This window comes from Pan paniscus, chromosome 7, assembly GCF_029289425.2.
Source record: "Pan paniscus chromosome 7, NHGRI_mPanPan1-v2.0_pri, whole genome shotgun sequence".
In the NCBI taxonomy this organism is placed as follows: Eukaryota; Metazoa; Chordata; class Mammalia; order Primates; family Hominidae; genus Pan; species Pan paniscus.
This window is the reverse complement of record NC_073256.2, coordinates 31,498,560-31,510,149: the sequence shown is the minus strand read 5'-3', so window position 1 is coordinate 31,510,149 and position 11,590 is coordinate 31,498,560.

Here is an 11,590-nt window from a genome sequence, read left to right as displayed (position 1 = left end):
GACTGAGACAGGAGGATTGCTTGAGAAGAGGAGCTGGAGACCACTCTGGGCAACATAGCAAGATCCCTTCTCTACAAAATATTTTTTAAAAGTTAGCCAAGAGTGGTGGCATGCAGCTGTAATCCCAGCTACTCAGGAGGCTGAGGCAGGCGGATCACTTGAGCCCAGGAGTTTGAGGCTGCAGTGAGCTATGATTGCACCCCTGCACTTCAGCCTGGGTGACAGAGCAAGATCCCATCTTTAAAGAAATGAAAATAAAATAAAACAAAAGTATTCAGACTATCTCTGCTAGATAGGCTGAGAAATTCCTTATCCTTTGCCCCCTTTAGGAAGAGAGAGCTATCTAAAGTCATTATAGAGGGAATACTGCAGGAGGCAGTTGGGTGATAGTTAGAGAGCCAATGGGCCTCAATAAATTAGACAGATGAAGACACAGCTACAGGGTGGTGGTTACAGAAAGTAGATTTGGGCAACATTTTCTTAAGTTCAGGGGCCTATATGCAGTTTTAAAAACAAAGGACATTTGCCAATGGAGAGAGAAATAGCAAAGACGCCATGAGGAAAGAAATACACAGAGCATCAAAGTCACGAAACATGCCTTCCTTTGGAACAGTAGAGAAAGACAGGGTAAGAAAGTATCTTCCTATGCAAGAGACTTGGGGGCCACGGAATCAGAGAATGTTGACTTGGATGGCATTTTCAAGATGGCCAAATCTAAGCACCTAATTTTCTAGAAGTGGAAACAGGCCTAGAGAGGCTAAGATTTTCTTTATTTTTGTTGTTTTGTTTTGTTGTTTTTAGAGATGGGATCTGGCTATGCTGGCCAGGCTAGAATGCAGTGGTTGTTCATAGGCACAGTCACAACACACTGCAGCCTAGAGCTCTTAGCCTCAAGCAATCCTCCCACCACAGCCTTCAGAGTAGCTGAGACTACAGACAGGAGCCACCACACTGCTTTGCCCAAAGGATTTTTTTTTTTTTTTGAGATGAAGTCTCGCTCTCTTGCCCAGGCTGGAGTGCAGTGGCACGATCTCAGCTCACTGCAACCTCCGCCCCAGAGGTTCAAGAGATTCTCCTGCCTCAGCTTCCTGAGTAGCTGGGATTACAGGCAGGTGACACCTTGCCTGGCTAATTTTTGTATTTTTAGAAGAGATGGGGTTTTGCCATGATGGCCAGGCTGGTCTTGAACTCCTGACCTCAGGTGATCTGCCTGCTTCAGCCTCCCAAAGTGCTGGGATTACAGGCGTGAACCCCCGTGCCCAGAACCCTTGCCCGAAGGTTTTAAATGACAGCAATAAATGGGCTAGAAGTCAGGTTTGGATGACAACAGTTATTCTGGAGGAACTTTAGGTTGGTTCCCCGCTGCCCAGCAACATAGTAGATGAGTGCTTCAGTTGTAGTCATTTTTCTCAGGGTTTACCTCCACCAAGGTGCCCTGGTCTGACTTTCATTCAAAACTCAGATTCTCCTAGCGCAGGGCCCTACTTCCTACCAGCCAGCGATGTGTCCTCTTTCTCTACTTTTACTCCCCTAAAGCTATGACTATCCATTGGGTTGCATGAATAATGTTCATTTAAGCAGGTAGGTCTGCACAGTTCTAATTTTTCCACGCATTATCTTATTTAACCCTCACCACAAAAGAAACAATGAGATTGGAGGTCATATTATTCTATGTTACAAATGGAGAAAGCAAAGTACAGCTAGGTTAAGTTCTCCAGGGTTCCCTGTGAAATTCATCACACAAAGCCTTAGGAACAGCCCCTGGCACATGCTAAGCCCCGGTACCTGTTAGATATTATCTTTATTGTTGTACTAGAGGCCATGTCATGTAGCAGGTGGGAGCCTGGACTCTGGAGCCAGATTCTCTGGGGTCAAACCACCATTTATACTAGCTATGTGCTCTCGAGGAGACAGAGGTGATAACAATAAAGAAATTAGTACTCAGCCAGGCGCAGTGGCTCACGCCTCTAATCCCAGCACTTTGGGAGGCCAAGGTGGGCAGATCACGAGGTCAAGAGATGAGACTATCTTGGCCAACATGGTGAAACTCTGTCTCTACTTAAAATACAAACAATTAGCTGGGTGTGGTGGCGCGTGCCTGTAGTCCCAGCTACTCGGGAGGCTGAGAATCACTTGAACCTGGGAGGCAGAGATTGCAGTGAGCCAACACTGCACCACTGCACTCCAGCCTGGCGACAGAGTGAGACTCCATCTCAAAAAAAAAAAAAGAAAGAAATTAGTACTCATAGTAACTAACACATAAGGATCGCTATGTATTATTACTTCTAAATGTGTTTCTTATTCTTTCTTAGTTTAAGCACATGCCTAAAACAAACTGTACACACCCATAAGATTCATATGAATCAAGGTTATTACCATTCAAGCTTGCGTGGCTATCCCTGTGGGTGAGTTGGGAAAGGCCTGACAGCTTCCTCTCCTTATGGAGGCTCTGGAATTTAGCAGCACTGGATTTCTAGATTTTTTACTGAGTTAGGCATTCAACAAACAAGTATCCACTATGACCAACAGAGGAAAGCCACAGAAATGTAAGTCAACCCTCCTGACTTGGAGGTGCTGATAGTCTTTCCAAGGAGACAGAGAAATAATTTCAATACAATGTGTTTTAGTGGAGACTCTACCCAGTGGCCCAGAAAAAGAGAGGACACTTAAACCAGGTGCTGAAGGATGATGGAGGAAGGGGCAGGAGGCACTCCAAGCAGGGGCAAGCTGGGGACATAGGCAGCCTGAAGAAGTCTAGGCTGGCAACAAAGCAGGGAGGGTCCTGCGTGCCTGGAGGAGGCTGTTCTGGAGGCTCAGCAGGAGAAGCGCCTGCAGAAGGAGGCAGGGGAGATGGGAAGATTGAGAACAGCCTTATATACCATTCTAAGGAATTTGATTGTCACGCACCAGGCAAATGGGAAGCTTTGAGAAGCTTTTAAGGAGGGAAGCATGGAGATAGAGTTAGAGCTGTATTATGAACCCAAGACAATTAAAAATTTTTAAATTAAACTGCAAAGAGGCTGGGTGCAGTGGCTCACTCCTGTAATACCAGCACTTTGGGAGGCTGAGGCGGGAGGATTACCTGAGGTCAGGAGTTCAAGACTAGCCTGGCCAACATAGTGAAACCCCTCTCTACTAAAATACAAAAATTAGCTGGATGTGGTGGTGCACGCCTGTAATCCCAGCTACTGAAGAGGCTGAGGCAGGAAAATCGGTTGAACCTGGAAGGCGGAGGTTGCAGTGAGCCAAGGTGGCACCACTATACTCCAGCCTGGGCAACAGAGCGAGACTCCATCTCAAAATACAAACAGACAGGTTGGGCGCAGTGGCTCACGCCTGTAATCCCAGCACTTTGGGAGGCCGAGGCAGGTAGATCATGAGGTCAGGAGATCGAGACCATCCTGGCTAACATGGTGAAACCCCGTTTCTACTAAAAATACAAAAATTTAGCCGGGCGTGGTGGCAGGTGCCTGTGGTTCCAGCTACTCGGGAGGCTGAGGCAGGAGAATGGCGTGAACCCAGGAGGCGGAGCTTGCAGTGAGCTGAAATCGCGCCCCTGCACTCAAGCCTGGGCGACAGAGCGAGACTCCATCTCAAACAAACAAACAAACAAACAAATGAACAAACAACAAAAAAACTGCAATGAAAAAAAGTCAAACAAAAAAATTCAAGTTAAAATGAGGTCACACTGGATTGGGTAGGCTCTAAACCCCATCACTGGTCTCCATCTAAGAAGTGACACAGACGCATGGAGTCATAGGCACGTGGGAGAAGTCTATGTGATGAGGAAGCAGAGATTGGAAGGACGCATCTGCAAACCAAGGAGAGCCCGCAATTGCCAGCAACCACCAGAAGCTACAAGAGGCAAGGAAGGGTTCTCCCAGAGCCTTTGGAGGGAGCATGCCCAGGTGACATCTTTTTTTTTGAGACGGGGTCTTGCTCTGGCTCTGTCATCCAGGCTCAGGGCAGTGGCACAATCTTGGCTGGCTGCAGCCTCCGCCTCCCGGGTTCAAGCAATTCTCTTGCGTCAGTTTCCCAAATAGCTGGTAATACAGGTGCCCATCACCACGCCTGGCTAATTTTTGTATTTTTAGTAGAGACGGGGTTTTGCCATGTCGGCCAGGTTGGTCTCCAACTCCTCGCCTCAAGTGATCCGCCTGCCTTGGCCTCCCAAAGTGCCGGGATTACAGGTGTGAAACACTGAGGCCGGGTGCAGTGGCTCACTCCTGTAATCCCAGCACTTTTGGAGGCCACAGTCCAGCCCCAGGTGACATCTTAATTTTGGACTGTAGTCTCTAGACTGTGAGAATAAATTTTTATTTTTTTAAGTCCAACCACAAATAATTGGATCTGATTTTTTAAAAGAAAAGTCTGGCCGAGTCACACTTGTAATCCCAGAGCTTTGGATGGCTGAGGCATGCAGATTCTTTGAGGCCAGGAGTTCAAGATCAGGATGGGCAATACAGTGATACCCTATCTCTACAAAAAAATAAAGAAAATTACCAAGGAATGATGGCACACGCCTATAAGTCCCAGCTGCTCCAGCCATTGGGAGGCTGAGGCAGGAAGTAGTTTGATCATGCCACTGCACTCCAGCCTGGGCAGCTGAGTACGATCCTGCCTCCAAAAAAATAAAGAAAATAAAAATAAACAAACAAAAGCCTGCAAGGGCTGTGGAGGCTGGATTCACTGGAAAGGATTTAGGCAAGGAGAGCCTTACATAATACCCACAAAAGATCATAAGTGCCCAAACCGAGAGAGTGCTGTGGGGAGGAAATAGCAGGAGGCGAGGAACAGAGAGAATGAGGAGGGAGAATCCTTGGCATGCAGCGGCAGCCCTTTTAGAATAAGAGATGGGAGATAAGGATTGCACTCTAGATCATAGCTGCACTGCCCACGTGAAGAGGGATGCTGCTGTCTGAGATAAGCAGTGCAGGAGGAGAAACAGGTTTGAGATGAAGGAAAAGGGTGGTGAGTTCAAGTGGGAGTCTACTGAGACTTCTGCAGGGGGTCTAAATGGAGTTCTGGCCCGGCCCATGGAAACAGGGGACAAGAGTTCCTGGGAGCAGATGCCTGGCCAAGGCAAGGATTTGGAAGAGTAAAGGGTAGCTGAAGCCCTGGATGATGCAGAGATGTCCTGGTCTAGGAAGAGAACAGAGAGGTCGGTACCAGGCTGCCTGGGATCAGAGTGCTAGCTACCTGCCTGGAAGTCACCTCATAAAAGATTCTAGGGTCACAAGACAGGGACATGAGTTTCTTCATAATTATCGTGAACCTAAGTTTGCTTGTTTTTTTCTTAGCTTGATGTTTTAGGTTCCTGAATTTCCTAGCATAGTGGAGACGATGAATGCCGTTTGGATCTCTTCCATGAAGAAGCTGGAGGCGTCGTGGAGAAGTGGAATGGCTCACGCTTGTAATCCCAGCACTTTGGGAGGCCAAGGCCGGAGGATTGCTTGAGCCCAGGAGTTTATGACCAACTGGGGCAACAGAGCAAGAACTTATCTCTACAGAAAATTTAAAAATTAACAGGGTGTGGTGGTGCATGCCTGTAGCCCCAGCTACTTGGAAGGCTGAGGTGGGAGGGTCACTTGAGTCCAGGAGTTTGAGCCTGCGGTGAGCTGTGATCATGCCATTGAACTCCAGCCTAGACAACAAAGGGAACCCCTGTCTTCAAAAAGGAGAAGAAAAAGAAAAACAAGAGAAAAAAGAATGACTGGTGTCAACCAAATAATTAAATGGAGTAAGTGTGCTTGCTCATGAATAAAAAGTCACAAATTATCCTAGGCTATCTAATATTCAGGCACAGTCCCTGATAAGTGAAGTTAGAGTTGACTAGCATAAAAGAGCTGGTTGCTTTCTTTAGTATCTTTAAAATACAAACAACAAAAACAAGAAAGACAAGCGCAGGCTTGTGCAAATCTTGTCCCAGCACAAAAGGGCTGCACGCAGGAATCAGAACATTTTGTTGATTTCATAAGGCACTACATTCTCCCTTGGGTATCCTGTAATAATCAAAAACTTTGGCAGTTATATGTGTTTTTTATAAACTCTGAGAAAGCAAATTAGGTTGGTTTAGTCAATACACTTTAATTGCCAGACATCAAATTTTCAAAACCTGAAGTTTCTAGAGATTAAAAAATAAAATAAAATTAAATGTTATCCAGAGAGGGCCTGGCGCAGTGGCTCATGCCTGTAATCCCAGCACTTTGGGAGGCTGAGGCAGGCAGATCACGAGGTCAGGAGATCAAGACCACACTGGCTAACATGGTGAAACCCCGTCTCTACTAAAAATACAAAAAATTAGCAGGGCTTGGTGGTGGGCGCCTGTAGTCCCGGCTACTCGGGAGGCTGAGGCAGGAGAATGGTGTGAACCTGGCAGGCAGAGCTTGCAGTGAGCCGATATCGCGTCACTGCACTCCAGCCTGGGCGACACAGCGAGACTCGTCTCAAAAAAAAAAAAAAATGTTATCCAGAGAGGTGACAAGTTTGGGACCTCACGGCAAGTGTTCAGCCCTTACTCACTGTCCTTGTTAGTGACTTGGCATCCCCAGCAGCGCCACCAGCATCCTCTGTGGTGAGCCAGAGCCCTGTCAGCTGAAACTTCCAAACACTTCTGTCAAAGAGGTGAGTGGAAAATTGTAAACCTCCCTAGCTAATTCCAAGGGACTCTTCAAGTGATGGTTCCTCTAAGATATCCCCCAGGGTAGGGACTAAGTGTCCTTCCTCTGGGCTCACTCTGTTTGGCCACATTATTTTGTGTTGTCTGAGTCTGCCTTTTGTTTTGTGTTACTTTGTTTTGGTTTGGGTCTAGGTCTGCTCCTAGACAATAGCGTCTTTGAAGGCAAACATCGCCTTCTTCCCTTCTCTGTCCCGAACACTAACATAGTACCTGGCATATTTCCAGGGCTCCAAAATCATATGGACCAGAAGACAATCTGCTTTACAATCAGACGTGCTTCTGAAGACAAGAGGATGAAGAGAAAGCAGTGGGGAAGGAGGGCCACTCCATGATCTGGGGCAGTTGAATAAAGAAACCTCTGGCCTGGGTGCAGTGGCTCATGCCTGTAATTCCAGCACTTTGGGAGGCTGAGGCGGATGGATCACCTGAGGTCAGGAGTTCAAGACCAGCCTGGCCAACATTGTGAAACCCCGTCTCTACTAAAAATACAAAAGATTAGCTGGGCATGGCGGTGGGTGCCTGTAATCCCAGCTACTTGGGAGGCTGAGGCAGGAGAATTACTTGAACTCGGGAGGGGGAGGTTGCCGTGAGCCAAGATCACGCCATTGTATTCCAGCCTGGGCAACAAGAGCGAAACTCTGTCTCAAGGAAAATAAATAAATAAATAAATAAATAAATAAATAAATAAATAAATAAATAAAAATTAAAAACCTCTTTCCTACCTTGAAGGACCATCCCTGCAGCACCCAGCAAACACAGACACATACTACCTTCAGGGCTCTAGGGTGACATGTGGCCTTTGGTGACTTGAAACCTCCATCTAGTTAGAAAACAAAATCCAGCAACCCGTAGAGTAAATTTTTTTTTATTTCAGTAGGTTTGAGGGAACAGGTGGTGTCGTGGTGATTTCTGAGATTCTGATGCACCCATCACCCAAGCAGTGTACAGTGTGCCCAATCTGTAGTCTTTTATTCCTCACCCCCTTCCCACCCTTTCCCCTGACTCCCAAAGTACATTATATTATTCTTATGACTGCATCCTCATAGCTTAGCTCCCACTTATGAGTGGGAACATATAATGTTTGGTTTTCCATTCCCGAGTTACTTCACTTAGAATAATAGTCTCCAATTCTATCCAGGTTGCTGCGAATGCTATTATTTCGTGTTTTTATTTTTTTATTTTTTTGGCAGAGTAGTATTCCATGATACATATACAGCACATTTTCTTTATCCACTCATTGACTGATGGCCATTTGGGTTGGTTCCATCATTTTTGCAATTGCAAATTGTGCTACTATAAACATGCGTATGCCACTATCTTTTTCGTATCATGATTTCTTTTCCTCTGAGTAGATACCAGTAGTGGGATTGCTGGATCAAATGGTAGTTCTACTTTTAGTTCTTTAAGGAACCGCCACACTGTTTTCCATAGCGGTTGTACAAGTTTACATTCCCACCAGCAGTGTAAAAGTGTTCCCCTTTCACCACATCCATGTCAACATCTATTATTTTTTTGATTTTTTGATTATGGCCATACCATGAGCGTGAATCTTGAGAGCCCAACAAGTTCTTCCTTTATGAGAGATGCAGGAAGTGGAGAAGGAGCTGAATTCTGAGTATCTTTCTTCTCCTTATCTACTTAGACCCTCTTAGACAATTGATCTAAATACCCATTTGTCTCAGAGCTAAGTCTAGTGCGCCCTGGAGGAAATTTAAATCAGGTCAGGTGTGGACAGAAGTATTTGCTGTCTCTTCTCCTTTCTTTTACTTTTTTTCTTTTTCCTATTGGCAAAGGGCAAGAGGAAGATTCAACTCCAAATGCTCACAAAGTATGTTTCTCCTTCATTGTAATTAAGGTTTCAGTCACCCATGGCTTTACTAGAACTGTATGTAATTGCATTCCAGGTCTCCTCTTCAAATGACTCTGGCAATCTTCCCAGGGGACTCCGCTGTAGGTATGTCTTGGTAGGTGCAAGAACTGACTTCTCAAACCATTTGCAAGAACTGACTTCTCAAACCATTTATCTACTTACTTACCCAAGCTCTCCTCCTTTAAAAAATAACAAGTAACAGAGTCTTAAGATATTTATTTCACCTAGCGCTAACGGCTGACAAATAGAAATCCAGACTTTGAGGGGGTGATTTCAAAAGGCAACCTTTGATCTCTTTAAACTGTCAGCCATCAATCTGTAAGAACAGGAAATGTGCTGTATGTAATTGAATCACCACCCTGTTTTCCATCCTCCATTTCTCTTCCCCGATAAAGGGTCTCTCCTCACATTCCTTTATCTTCACCTAATGCCTCACCTCTGAGAGAAGGAGCTAGGAGCAGTGAAGAGAATTAATTTGGTTGCAACAATCTGGGGGGAAAAGGCATGCAAATGAGGTTGAAAGCAGGAGGTTTTACTTTCAGAATCCAGTTGCTATTCACACTTCCTTGTGCTTTGTAAGTGCTTCCAAATGTCACCCTTCAGGGTGAAGGGAGGCGGCTGCATCTGGGTTCAAAAATGTGGTTTCACACTTGGATTCTCCAGTCTGCTCCACAGGGGAATCTGGGATTCCACCAAGCCAGGATGAGACCTCCAGACTTGACAAACCCCTTCAAATGAATCCTGGGCTTGGACGTGCTCACAGTCTACTGTCTGGTCATTTTCAGCGTTATCTTTTAGCACGTGGTTGATCGCAGGCATAACACGCTGCTTAGAAATCAGCAGAGGCTCTCTGCTGAGTGTCAGGATGGGAGGGAGAGAGGGGAGGACTGCATTTCTTGGTAGAGATACCCAATTCAGTGATTTGTTTTATGACACTCCTCAGATGAAATCCACATCGTGAGAGTAAAGGCTAAGAAGGAACCTTAGCTCTTTGGGGTCACCCCAAGCTCTGACCCCCCGCACGGATTGTCATGGCCACACGGCAGCGCTTGAGAATTTCCATTCCTGTGGAGGCCGAGCTCACAGTTCTGCAGATTGTGCTTTTTGTAAGGTGGAGGGGAACAGCGTGATACTGCTGTTACCCAGTTAATATTCCACATATGGCTGCACTTTTGATATCTCTAAGCATGGGGAGTTGGGAGTAGCAGGACATGATTAATAGAAAAAATGAAGTGGAATCAGAATTGTTGGATTCTAGTGCTTTTAGGTATTTGAACCTCTGTCTCCATGTCAGGAAATATGAAGGAGAAATGTCACCTAGACTAGACTAAGAGTCAAGTGAGCATAAAAGGGCTTCAGGTACATCAGTCTGCACAAGGGGCTTAGGAGACACATGCCTTTTTGTCCGTAAAAATGTGGGCATTGATGGATTTTTTCATAGGGTGGTGGACTCGAGCTTTGAAAATCTTCCAGGATGAAATCACCTCTAGCCCTCTCTGGATAATAAAGCTCTGACTTGTTCATGGGGTAGGGTGGACCCCGAACTGTTTCCTGAGAAATTCCTGGCTTTGCCTTCAGGTCCTCCCTGCCTTCCATCACAACATAATAAGGTTTCAAGTCTACAGATCATTCTTCAAATAAGGACACAAAATAACGTCTCTCTAAGCCCTTGAACTGATGCCTTCCAACTCTTACCCAAAAGCTGCGTTAGAGAAAGTTCCTTAGGAAGAACTATTTAAAAATTATTTAGTTCCTTCACTTTTCTTAGTACTTTAGGATTTTTCTTTGGATACAGCTGGACATCAGTAAAGTAAACTCCTAGGTACTTAATACTTGGGTTCCAAACAAAACTACAGAGTTATATTTTCACCAGGGAAGCTCCAAGAAACAGGGTAGAAAGCATGAAGCATTTGGTTTGGACCTGCTTACGTTGTGGAGCTGGGGCCCCTGTACCTCCTGCGTCTATTCTAAGAAACCTCACATCCAAGGTCATATGCAGTGGCTCATGCCTCGGCCTTTGGGAGGTCAAAGTGGGCGGATCGCTGGAGCCCAGGAATTTGAGACCAAGTTAGGCAACACAGTGAGACCATGTCTCTAAATAAGATACAAAAAAAAATTAGCCAGGCTTGGTGGTGCACACCTGTGGTCCCAGCTACTCGGGAGGTTGAGGTGGCAGAATGGCTTGACCCCGGGAGATGGAGGTTGCAGTCAGCCAAGATCACACCACTGCTCTCCAACCTGGGTGACAGAGTGAGACACTGTCGCAAAAAAGAAAAAAGAAAAAAAAACACTTCTCTTCCAAAAAGACTTTTATTTGTAACGGCTTCAGAAAGCTTTCTCTCCCCTGAGTTTACTCTCATTACTGATTTTATCTTCCCTACCCTACCACCCTCCCCTCTACCCTGGGATTTTTTTGAGATGGGAGTCTCAGAATCCAAACGGAAATGCAATATAATTCCGTGGCCCCTTGTGTGTCCTGCCTGCTTGTGACACATTACTTTTCAGACCTTGCTGTCTATCCTGCTTGCCTCCCTCCTGAGTTTTGCATGTGCTTTGGTTTAAATTGTCTCAAGTCCTTTTTGAAAATTAAGTCATCATGCCGGGTGCAGTGGCTCATGCCTGTAATCTCAACACTTTGGCAGGCCGAGGCGGGTGGATCACAAAGTCAGGAGATCGAGACCATCCTGGCTAACATGGCGAAACCCCGTCTCTACTAAAAATAGAAAAATTAGCTGGGCGTGGTGGCGGGCACCTGTGGTCCCAGCTACTCGGGAGGCTGAGGCAGGAGAATGGCATGAATCCAGGATGCAGAGCTTGCAGTGAGCCAAGATCGCACCACTGCACTCCAGCCTGGGCGACAGAGCAAGACTCCGTCTCAAAAAAAAAAAAGAAAATTAAGTCATTACAAGCAAACGTGTTTGTAATGGTCTGTTCTCATGCTGCTAATAAAGACATACCCAAGATTGGGTGATTTATAAAGGAAAGAGGTTTAATTGACTCACAGTTCAGCATGGCTGGGGAGGCCTCAGGAAACTTAACAA